Genomic DNA, 12,809 nt, shown 5'->3' with positions numbered 1-12,809 from the left:
ATAGACGGTGGAAACACCCCTCGACAGTCGTGGGTGAAAAATACATTTTCCTTAATATTTCGCGAACTATTTGATTTAGAATAAATATTTATTATAACTAGACTGCGGATTTTTGTGCAAAATTACACTTTAAAAGGTAGTTCATAAAAACAAAAACAAAAGTAGGAAGTTCTTCCTTACCTTAAGTATCTTATTGGGTTCAAAGGAAAATAGAAAACTTGTTGCATCTAATGAAACTTTTGTCCTTCATTGTATTTCACAGAGACTATAGACTATAAATGCATAAAATCCGCAGTCTAATTATAACGTTTTTATTTTATTTTCAGTTATCAAAGGACACTGACAAACGTTATTGAAGTTCTCAATACTGCATATAATCGAAGCAAATGTTCACCTATTTTGAACCATTTAAACGTATTTGACGTTTAACAACGACGTCAAAATGACTTGTCAGTTCACTCTTATAACGATGATTAAGGTAGGTCACGCAAATTTTTATTATAAATGTAGTTGAAAATTTAACAGAACATTTTTAAAAGCTTCAACTTCCTCTTGCTACCAAAAACTCGCAAGGTCAACGATAAAGTTATTGAAAAAGAAATCTTATTCAAATTTCTTCTTAACACAAGCCTTATGGAAGTGCAGTTGATACTGAGAAGTTAATCTCTTCTTATTTAGTTACAAAAAATAACATTTTCATAAAAAAATAGGTGGTTAAAAATTTTTTTACGGAGATTATGATTGCACGGAAAAAAAGATATGTTAACAGACAAATAAAACTAAAAATTAAGATCAAAGTACACAAACTTTGGTTTCCATGCGTTTGATAATCTTCTACGCTTGATTGTTATATACTCGTCTGATTTGTTCGACGAACTTTCTAATTTTTTCTTAACGGTTAAAAAAAATTAAATTTTTTTTCCAATAAGGGAAAAACTTTTTGTTTTTTTCCCACTTATTTATAAATTTTTGTTCCATTTCAGTATCCTGAAGTAGTTTAAAATATTACTCGTTCAAATTACATTGGTAAAATTAATGAAAAGTATAAAGCGCCATATGAAGCCCCAGCTAGATACAACACCAAACGCGTGAGTTACCTTAAAATGTTACAACAATAAATTTTCTCAGACCCTTTGCAACATTTATTACGATATGACAGTGAAGAAATGAATTAATGTATAAATTTGTAAATTTATGTCATGTTCACCAACCGGTCGAAATAGATATGCATCGTCAATAGTTTTATCGTTAAAATGCAAATATAAGCTTTTCTAATCCTGATTCCAAACGGTTCATTGGAAGCACCGTGTTATCGTCGCGAGCGTTTTTTGATAATAAGTAAAGACGATCGGGGAATTTGTTGCACGAAACGCGCGGAGAACGTGTCATTAACGTACAAAATTTGGTCGGCACGCGTCTCCCGAGTGTTTATCGGAACCCGCGGGATCTCTGGGCTGCCTGATTACCGGCAATCTTTTTGAACTCGTTTCTATATACCTTTAGTTCTTCGCTGCCCCGAACCGTTTCGTTTTCGCCGACGCGGACAGACTCGACGCGAGACACGACGCCCGTGTGCATTCTCACGAGAGCGACCGTGTCGACGCCCTCGGCGTACCCTGGTTTTCCCCGAAAATCATTTCTGCAAATTACACGGTTTCATGCCGCGAACACGTTAGTCCTTAGAAAAATTCGGGTACGCGCGCGCGCGCGAACGAAATTTCGTGCGGAAGGCTTATTTAGAATTTTTGCGCTCTTTCTGATGGTTATACTTTGAACGCTTCGACCGACAGCTCAGCCCCTTATAAACCGTTCGTTGTGAACAATTTCGTTGTTCTTAAAACGAGAACGATAATGAGCGATCATTAGTCGTTATTCTTACTTGTTCTCACAATTTCTCGAACTGAATTTCTTCGATTCAGCAGTGCGTTGTGAATAATAATTTTTATTTCTGGTCTAGTAGCGTTGTTCTTTTTCTGTATTAATTTGGGAAATTGGTGTTAAAGGTATAGTACCCTGTCACTATAATACATATGGGTACTTAGTATCTTTTACAGGTTTCAAATTCGGAAGCTTATGTCTGGACCCCAGAGCCAGAATGTATTAAGTACACTTCTTTTTAAAAATGACATTTTACATGTTTCAAATATTTCACTCTTTTCGATGGTGAAAATTATTTCGTTCTAAGTCGTCTAGTTTCCAATAGAATATTCTAAAATTAATATTAAGTTTATATTCAGCCAAACAGTGTAAAGTCCATCATATAAGGGAATTAAAGCAAAGTTCACCATTTCAACATATAGAAACTTGAAGGTAGTTACTGTTTCTCTTTCGATTCTTACAGAACGGTTCCAAAGTTAGGTACAAGGTTCCTGCACCTTTCATTTGCTCATCTCTAAAATTTGAAAAATGTGACTTAATATACTTTGGTTCTGGGGTTCAGATTTATATTTGTTGCTTGTATAAAATCTAACGATATGTGGTTTTCCAATTCTATTAAGGTAACAACAATGTTTTTAATGTTTCACATGATTTCCTCTACTATTTATACTGGCCTCAATTTGTGAAGACATGCTTGAAATGCATAATGAATTTCGAAAATTGATTATCCTAAAAATGAACCATCAAAATTTTATTCTACAACTTGGATTTACTTTTACGTGTAGAATCACATCCTTTTGGGATGTACCACCAGTTCGAAAATACCCTGAATAGGGCTACAAATTATTGTATCTATACAGGCTATAACTTTAACATTAAAAATCTCATAAATTAATTGCCATATGCGACTGAAAAAAATATCATTGGCTTTCGAATTCCAAACTCTACCACTGTGCTAAACCTCATTATAAAATCAGCGTCACACCTGGGGACCTCTCTTTGTCAGCCAATGTGTCTGTTCATTACTTACCGATTCTACTAATTCTTAGCAGTGACTGTAATGTGTCACCGCAAATGCTGCAACTGTGAAGAAGGTAAACGATGAAAGAGGGTGAAAATACACCTTAATTTATACAAAAAAATATCTACACGTTGATTTTTAAATAAACCGTTTGTTTTATATGTCGGAAGAATACTCACAAGAATAACCCTATCTTTCGACCTGTCACAGGTACATATGTAACCCCTCGAAAGATCACGTTTTCGAGGATGAAAAATCGACGAGTTCTTCCAAATCCGTCTAAACACGGTAACCCCAGTCGAGTGATTAATTTCCATCGTTCTGTGCAACTTTAATAACCAGGGTATAGTCGACACCGTGGTGGTTTTTGCATCGGTTATTTAAATGACTTTTTTCTTTTATGTCGCGTCTCTCCCGCCAGTATTCGACGGCTCGTTTTCGATAATTAAGCCTGTCCGTACGGGGCCGGCGAAAAATTATAATGTCAAGGTTAACCGCGATATCGTACTTGGACATCGGGCACGTGATTTCTCCGAAACGAAGCCGTCTCGCCTGCAAAGGAAGGAATCCGTACGTTCACGCCCACGCTGGCAGATAGTAGTTTGCAGGCTTGTGTGTGCGCGCGCGTGCATGTTTACCAAATCAGTATTAGCCGAGAGCCATTGACTTTTTCACCTTCAGACCACTCGGTGATCATATAGCGAATTCGGGAACCCGCACTGGTGCGCACTAAGTGGCAACTTTGATGCAGATGATGCTCTCTGTCCCAGTGCATTGCAATAATCGTATTCGTTTGCGTTGCACGATTAGCATGCAACTTTTGTATCGTATTCGACGAACAAAAACTGCCCTGGTCCAATGAAAAATTCGCATTCGTCTGAACGAAATGAACTGAACGAGGGTGAGTTTTATTGCAATGATATTTTCGGCAGTGCGGTTCGGTGACACGAGATTTGGCGCGAAATCGTGTGGTGTATAAGTACTGTCATTACATATACCTATAGAACTTAACGGCAATAGAAAAGAGAATTATAGATCATTGAATTATTAAGCAGCAGTAGTAGTGATGACGAAATGGACAATATTTTACTACACCACGAAAAGGAGGAAAGGATAAAAATTAATAATTATGTAGAAATTATAAGTCTACATATGGTACATATTCAGTATGTAATTTTGTCTATAAACTAGAAATCTAAAAATCAAAATAGGTGCAATATGTATAAACTTTCTTTTTCCACTTTACCTACATTAACTTTAATATTTTTTTTCTCTGTTCTTGTATATTAAGTACCTGTGTATTTTAACCTCGTTGGTTTTACCATTAACTCACGCGTTGTGTGATTCAAATTAATTGCACAATTTCAGCGCGGATTGACCCCTGTTTCGTCCCAGTGCTGTATAAACTTTCTTTTTCCACGTTACCTACATTAACTTTAATTTTTTTTTTCTCTGTTCTTGTATACTAAGTACCTGTGTACTTTAACCTCGTTGGTTTTACCATTAACTCACGCGTTGTGTGATTCAAATCAATTGCATAATTTCAGTGCTGCACTTAGAAACCTCGCATGTTATCCGTGCTACCCGGAAAAAATGCTGCACCAGCACCGTCTTAGGGCAGCACCAGCACAGAGCTGCACGGAGTCAGTGCGTGGTTCCCAAATTCGCTAATAGATTCCATGGACAGGTCGGTCGCAGACGACGCGACGCGTTTCGAAACGATGAAACGAAGACGAAAAAAAGAAGAAAAAAAGATACAAGTCGCGATTCTGTATGCACGGTCCGACACGATAAATCTGAATTTATCTTTAACGCATCTACACACTGGGAGAGGGAAAGAGAATAAAAAAAGAATGACCAGATAAATGACGTGGCGTGAAGTTTGGCAGGTTTTCGTTGTCTCCGATCCGGGATGAAAATTAATACGGAGTCGTAACAGGGTCGAGTCGCACACTCGAAAAAAGAAGAAACAGAACCGTGCTTAGACTTTAGACTCTAACCGACGGCGCACGTTTGATTAATTTACATATTAATTTCGAAGTGTAACGGATGTGCGTTTAGCGTATCGCTAAATGTGCTTCGGGTTTCTTCTTTGAAGTTTCTAGTCGGTCCTAGTCAAGCATGCGTTAAGATTTTTGGGGGCCCGGGGATATCGAACGAAGGGGAGAGGACAAATTTCTTTTAATAGAACAGGAAAAAGTACATAAGTCTCCGAAAATTTAAATTCATTCTAGATAAAATTAAATAACATTTAATGGTAACGAAGGTTTGCTCAGCAGGTACGCTATTAGTAACATTCCTTTTAATAGTGCTTCGTTATATTTTAATGGCTTTGGTTCGATTCATTTCCATGTTTAATGGGATTTCTAATTATTTCGAAGGGAAAACAGAAAGCAAAAGTTAATTCAGTTATTTTTTGACGTAAATGGAAGGCTTGGAACAGGGCCTCACCTGTTTTTCGTTTATTTGTATTACCGTGCTTAAAATGTGCGAAGTTTCACGCGATAAAAGTTGTCGTTCTATTATCCGAACACTTTTGTCTTTTTGTTAGTTCCGTTAATCGAGGTTCTACTGTGATTTTATCATGGATTTACGATAGTTCTACTGCGATTCTATCATGGATTTGCGATAGTTCTACTGTGATTCTACTATGGATTTATGATAGCTCCCCGGCGGTGTGTAGTATAAACTGCTTCTGCTCGAACAGGGTCGTGAAAATTCGCACGCGGTCACCTTCCACCTCGCTTACTACTTTTGTTTCTTCTGAAAGGACCTTGGCACGATTCGCGAGGTAACGAGGCGAGCGAGGCGACACCGAGGCTTTCTAGTTTCTAGCCTCTGCTCCTTCGCTTTCTGTTCGCCACGGTGAAACCGGAGGGAATCGTCGTTTCTATTACGTAAACCACGCGTTCCTTCGCACTGCGTTAACCGACGAGGGGAACTTCGGTAACCGGAAAATTCCGAATTTTTTTTTTCGTAACTTTGCAGATTTGTAGGGGGGACCCCGATAGAAATAGCAGGCAATTTGTTTTGCTACTTTTTGCTTCTTCAGGATGAAAACACCCCTTAACACTTTGCTGTCACATTGGGTTGATTCGAACCAAGCCAGTTTTCCATCATTTCCTGTTTAAAAATTACCTTTTAAATTAAGTCGTGAACATTGTGAGATAAAGTTTGAACATTGTAGAATATATTTTCATTACAAAAAATTAACATTTAACCTTTTCAGGGACAAATTCTTAAGAAAGAATAATTTTTTTCCTTTTCTGCTGAATCTATTTAAAATATATTATGAATATTAATGTCAATTATCCTTTTTTTATTAGGGAACTTCCGAGTGAATGTTTATTCACAATAATATCCATTATATGTGCGGAATCATACTTGAATGATAGAAAAACTAAACGTATTTACACATGTGCCAGTATCTCTCACGTGGTTAAAGTATCATTATGTTTAAAAAAATTCTTCAAACAAATTTCGAGAAATATTTTTGATAATTTTAAAAATTCCAAGTTGTTATCGCTTGACCAACTTTTGATCGTAACATTTTTTTGTCGGATATCGGATGAGTAATGTCATTAACTGTTTAAAGGTCAGGATGACTCTCTTAGATACTGCAACCTTTTACTATGTACAAGGATGAAAGCAAAAAAGGCATAAGAAGTAAAATAAGAAAAACCAAGGGAAGGTAAATTATTAAATCTTGAAAGCTGACTTATTTACTAAAAGAAAACCATTGAAATTTTAATATAAAATCTTTCGAAGTGTTTTCTTCCAACCGCGATAACAGAGTAGATTGCATCATTACTCTGGATACTAAAGTGTTTTCTAGAAGTGATGTAGAATGGTCACCATACAGCCCTGACCTAAACCCCTGTGACTGTTTTTTATGGGGTGGTCTAAAGAACAGAATATCCACAAATGCAGCCAAACCATCCTAGAACTGAAAAATGTCATATCGAAAGAGATTAAGTTTATTAAAATTGAAACCCTGAAGCGTGTAATCGACGAGTTCACATAGTTCCAGAATATATTCCATCGTCAGGTATGATGGAAAACACTTCGACAATATTTCTTTCCCTAATTATTCTTATTGTATTTCCAACACCTTTTTTGCCTCACCCTGTATTGCTCAAATAAAATGGTGCCCAACTTCCCCGCGTCATATCCTTGGAACGACCGATTCCTCGACTTTGTTTATCACGTGCTACTTTGTGTAGCCGGCGGCTTCCGGTTGCGTTTCACCGTTCGTGAACTATTCCTGGACGGGAGAGATAGAGGCCTAGACTACATTTTCGACCTGGGGCCACTATAATTGACTGACATACGACTGCCATTGGCGGCGGGTTCTGTTAGCAGTTTTTATTTCAATAACGACGGTAATATATTTGTGTTGAAGTCGTTAATTACGAGCGGCGGAAGGAAACAGCACACGGGGGGTTGCTGCGTGTGTCCGTTTTTAAGCTTCGATTATTTTGAAGTCGAAACGGAGACGGTGACGAAACCGTCCGCAATACGAGTATCGAAGCGATAAACTTCTTCGAAGATTCCATACTTCTTTCTTTCTTTCTTTTTTTTTTTTTTGCCCAACACTGTTGCAAATTTCATTACATGTGACGAAATAAGATACGAAATCAGATTTATCGGTGTTTTGCCATCATTTAGAGAAGATGCTATTGGAGGATCTTCGATTCATTTCACGACCTTTTTGGAAAGTGATTCTGATAGTTTGATACAGTATCTGGCAGAACTTCTGAGTTTAACGAAAATAACTGTGGCACTGGTAGTAGAATTTTGCAACTAATTTCTGGAAAATATATGGTTTACACTCAGAAGACTCAATTAGTAGCCTGTAAAGGCCTGATGTATTTCGTGTAGTAAAGATTGGTTAACAATTCAGTAAAAGCGAATAGCTGCTTTAAATCATTTTCTAATTTTTAGTTTAATTATTTGAATGATTAACATAGAATATAACGTGTGAAACAATTTGAAAATTATTGTATTGTAGATATTGTTAGTAAATTTGCTTTTTTGATGTTTATAATTTAACTGTTAAACGTCATCTGATATATTAAATTAGTGTGCGTATCTGCAAAATTATAAAGCAATGTTTTTTTTTTTATGAAAAATGGTGACTAATTTTGGATACATATATTATATTTGTTTATGTATCAATTTATACGTTAGATGTATTTCAAGAGATTTTTTTATACAAAGGATTGTGTCTGAGGACGTAGTGAAACTTTTTAATAAATCTGAAAATAGACTAGTTTGTGTTCATTATATTAACTTGTACAATATCCTTCGATGTTGAAAAATCCAATAAATTGAAGTCATTAATGTTGCTTTATAGCAAAGTTGGGCAAAATGTAATCTAATTACAAAATTCAAATCACAATTACAATGTAATTTCAATGTAATGCCAAGATAATTATATTGTAATTAGATTACATTTTACCCAACTCTGCCTTATAGTGAGTATCATAATTCTGAACAGTCTCACGTTATCGGAGGAATTGGCAAGATGATCTACAATGGGTGTAAACCATATTTATACACAAAACAATTCTAATTTTAACTTTATGTACATCCATTCATAAGAAATATTTTTTTAGTAATGTGTGTGTAAAACCTTAGTTGAAGCAATTCTAGTTGCCTGGCATATTTATTTGGTGAAAAAACTTATTACGTCGCATATTACAATGACTGGGGTCTCCTCAATGCACAGACTGAAGGTTAAGAAATTATTTCTAGACTCAACAATATGTAATTATATCTATAAATCCCCACAACTCAGAAATGTAAATAATTAACAAATATTTATATTCTCAGTATCTTCTAAAGAAAACCATATAATTTAAATCATAAAGGAACCAGTTTATTAATCGTTTTAGTAACCAGTGGAATTTTCTTTGGACTTCACAGCCTAAGTCAACGATCCTGGCAAAAAGTTCCATAGTCGGCTTCGTTTTCTTCGTTCCATTGAAATGAAGTTGTTGGCCGTAAAGGGGCAATTTATTCTGACGGGGCTGAAGGGTTAATCAGCCGCGGGATCAAACCGGTCACTACTTACTATCAAACTGACCATTCGTATTCGCATCAATGTCAAACCTTTCGGGTCACCTACGAATTTTCGTAAAACCGTAACAACCATGACCGCCCTTCCATTCCCCGATTAGCGGTTATCGCAAGTCCTCTGTCTAACACCAACGCGACTTAATTTAAAGAAGTGAAATTAACGTTTTTAATTAAATATTTTATTCATTATCCCCTTACATATAAACAATTGTACAGAACTATGTTCAAATAAGTATATCCAGGAACAAAAGAAAAGTAATACTTTTTTGACGATTTTATTTAAAAATAAAAGCGCATGTGAAGAGATTATTAAACGGAAAGCTCAATGTCGGCCACCGGTGACCGTCAGATCGATGAATTCGTCGGAACATGCACTGAAAGCCCATGGTGACGCGAACGAACTAATCTGTGAAATTTCTTGACAATGAAACCATGAACGGGCTTCACGTTTCTCTTTGTTCCTTTCTCTCTCTCGCTCTTTTCCTACTCTCTCCTTTAGCTGTCCCCCTTTTTCCGCCTCCTCCTTCTCGTATTTCGCCGCCCCCTCCAGCCTCGTCGCTTCTCTCACGGAAACACGTAGGTCGGTTACACATGATAAGTGAAATGTAGTTGTGGCACGTCGTCTCGGGAGCCTTATGTACCGTGTGGTCATCAAATAACGATCCCCGGATGGTTGGATCTTGCGTCATTGACGCGGTCAAGTCGCCCATGAATGAACCGTCGTGGTCGTCGAGTCGCCACGTGTATATGTGCTCACGCTGGCTCTCTCTTTCTCTGGTTAGGCGGCATTTAAATACTATTTAAGGCTGTACGCGAACGAAACGGGTTGCGGAGGTCGCGTTTGAAACCGCGAACGAGCGTGAGAAATGGCCTACCGAAGTCCAAGGAGTCGTTTTGCGTGCTAGCGAGGGCCCCCGACGCGAATTCATCTCGGCCGAGACCTTTTTTCGCCGGATTCCCGTGTCAGCGAGTTAATTGGGGATTTAGTTAAGGTTCGCCACGGGCACCCCGAACGTTCTACTCTGTTTCGGATCTTACGACCGTTAGGATCTTGAATCTTATGACTGGGAGCATCGAATCTCCTCGAGAATTATTCCATAGGTTGAAAATTTAACCCCCAAAACGCACGCTTTTTTTTTCAATTTTCCAGACAAAAATAATCGTGTATTATTTTTTATGTAAGTTCATAATTTGGAGTTATTATATCAATCACGTTTTTTTTTTTCATTGTTAATGGTACAGAAAGTGCTTTTGGCAAAGTGGAGAAATAGAAAAGTCTTGGCAGGAATTTTTCCACGAGTTGGGCATTTAACCCCCATAACGCACGTATTTTTTTATCAATTTTCCAGACAAAAATGAACGTATTTTTTTCACAAAAAATTTATAGCCTGAAACTATTATATCTTTCAGTTTTTTTTTTCATTGTTAGTGATAGAGACAGTATTCTTAGCAAAATAGAGAAAGAGAAGAGGCTACCAATCGCAACGCGATTTCTTAATATCTCGTTAACAAAACCTCGGATAACATTTTTGCTAAGGAAACAGTTATTTCAAATCGACCCTGTATCCCCCCCCTCCCATATACGTCACAGGCGTGTGCGCGTTAAGAAGTAAAAATAACAATTACGTAAAATTTTGTATTTTTTCAAACCTCCTACAAGATACACGTTATAGAACATTGTTACGATCCTGATGGACAACTTATAAGAAGCGCCTAAAGGAACGAAATTAATCACGGTGTATCATTGACTATCGGAATATTAATGGTTACCTCGACCTGACATATCATATTTATCTGATTACCGTCCAGTTTCCAATCGTGTACATGGACAAATATTAATGTCGACCGTACTACGACGGTGGTCTTCCATTGAAAAACAAGAGAAGTAGGGGCAAGTAGAAAGGATATGAATATGTCTAAACCTAGTATGTTTATCTTCGACAAGACGATGCTAATTTTTAAGTACACACTTTCCGCGGTTTTGTGTAACTGTACTGTGAAATCTCCGTCTCGTTACCTTCTAACGTTCGCACGTGTTCCATTTGCTTGTTTCGTCCATGTTCCTAATCCATCAGTGGTTGTGTATATTTTTCAAAAATCTGCGTGGTAAAGGAAAGTCTATTAATTTCTTTCATAATTTTTTATAATTTTGTTTACAAATCATTGATTTAATATCGATATTTTCGACTTCAAAATAACAAGATACAACGTACGTAACACTCTCACAATTTCGAAATAACAATTTAAATGTCTGGGCGTTAAAGGGTTAAAAAGACAAAAAAAGAAATCATATATAAATGACATAGTCGGTGGATGAAATCAGTGCCAAGTGATTTCACATTAACCGACAAAGTGGTTCTTCTTCTCTAACGAGGAATTAAGTTTCGCACAAGTTTCACTACTTTACCAATTGGAACGACAATATACGAACGCCGTTAGCACCCATGCTCCCGGAAATCAGTGCCGACGAGTGACATCATTTTTTTTTTTTTTTTGTTTGTTTCTAACGCGTACACTTGAAAACCGAGTCACGTCGAAGCTGTTTATTGGCTTCGATACGACACGCCTGACCGGGCAAATTTTGCACGTCGTACGATTTTGAGGACACAGACCTCTCCTGACGCGTTTTAGCTATTAGCGAGTACGTATCAAAGAGGCAGGAAGGGAGGAGGGAAAAGGAGCGAAAGAGAGGGATAGAGGGAACGAGAGATCGAGAAAGCAGGAAGAGGATTAATTTCAAAACCTGTTGGAGGCCACCGAAGACGATGGTATCATTCTTTTTTCGTATGTGTATGTTTTTTTTCTTCTTTTTTTTCTTCTAATGGTACGAGTTGCCCTTCGAACTATTGCGTAACTCACTCACAACTCATTGATATCGAGATCTTTTTAACGGGACAGGCTAATGATTATCTCAATACGTTTTCGGTCTCAAATATAGAATGTATCCGTATATCAACGCAGTTTCGACATCTCTGCTCTTGATTTCAAGTAATACTAACAAAAGTATAGATTAAACAAAAACAATCTGTCATGCTTTGTTCGGGAACATTTCATTCGTTTGTCAAACGTTGGAACGTCTTATAGTTCGGCAAAAGATGAATTGAGTATGGGTAAATATTGACCAAAAATTTACAGAAAGTGCTGTATTGATAGTCGATCGTTGAGTAAATGTCGATATTTTATGCGCTTCGTTTCAGCCATCTTAAAATCGTTGAGAATGGGTCAAGGAGCTTGGAACGTGTTGATAAGAATCTGTCAATACAAATGAACGAATACAAGCTCACATTTTATTAAAAAAAAAATAATTTTATTAATAATCATAGCCCATTGAACAGAAAAATGTTATAAACCAAAGTTAAATGTCATAAAGAAATTTCAGTTTTTCTATGTTTTGTGCCAATTCATGTCAACTTTGTAGTTTCCTCTTGAAAAAAATCGGCACGATTTACATGGAGTAAGTTGCTCTAAATAGTTCTTGATATTAATGTAAATCAATCAATAATTAAACGTTTTATGATTACTAATGATGCTTTTAATATTCAGTGTTTATCCATGTTATCTTATGTCGAATATGATCTATTTTAATTTATTCATGAATTTCTATCGGACACTTGTCGACTTGAATATAGTACAAGCGGCGACGAGCATAGTAACGTTGATTCAAGTGGAGCGCATAAGAAAATCTAGGACATCTAATACTTACTGCATTTTTTGGTATCTTGTATAATACAACAAATTTTTTTATAAAATCAAGAATCAATGGTCACGATAAAACTGTTTAAAATATTTATTAAAGTTTATTCTTTTATAACAATATGTTTGCTCACGA

At 36.6% G+C, this 12,809-nt stretch overlaps 1 protein-coding gene across 1 annotated transcript in view; it reads left to right on the top strand.

Moving 5' to 3' along the window:
• The window catches only part of LOC107191929 (tRNA dimethylallyltransferase, mitochondrial), a 143,439-nt gene that overhangs the window by 107,711 nt on the left and 22,919 nt on the right, over positions 1-12,809 (top strand). The gene's annotated exons all lie outside the window — the stretch shown is intronic.

The sequence above is a fragment of the Dufourea novaeangliae genome, unplaced genomic scaffold (genome assembly GCF_001272555.1).
Source record: "Dufourea novaeangliae isolate 0120121106 unplaced genomic scaffold, ASM127255v1 scaffold248, whole genome shotgun sequence".
Lineage (NCBI taxonomy): Eukaryota > Metazoa > Arthropoda > Insecta > Hymenoptera > Halictidae > Dufourea > Dufourea novaeangliae.
This window is presented reverse-complemented; position numbering and strand designations above follow the sequence as displayed.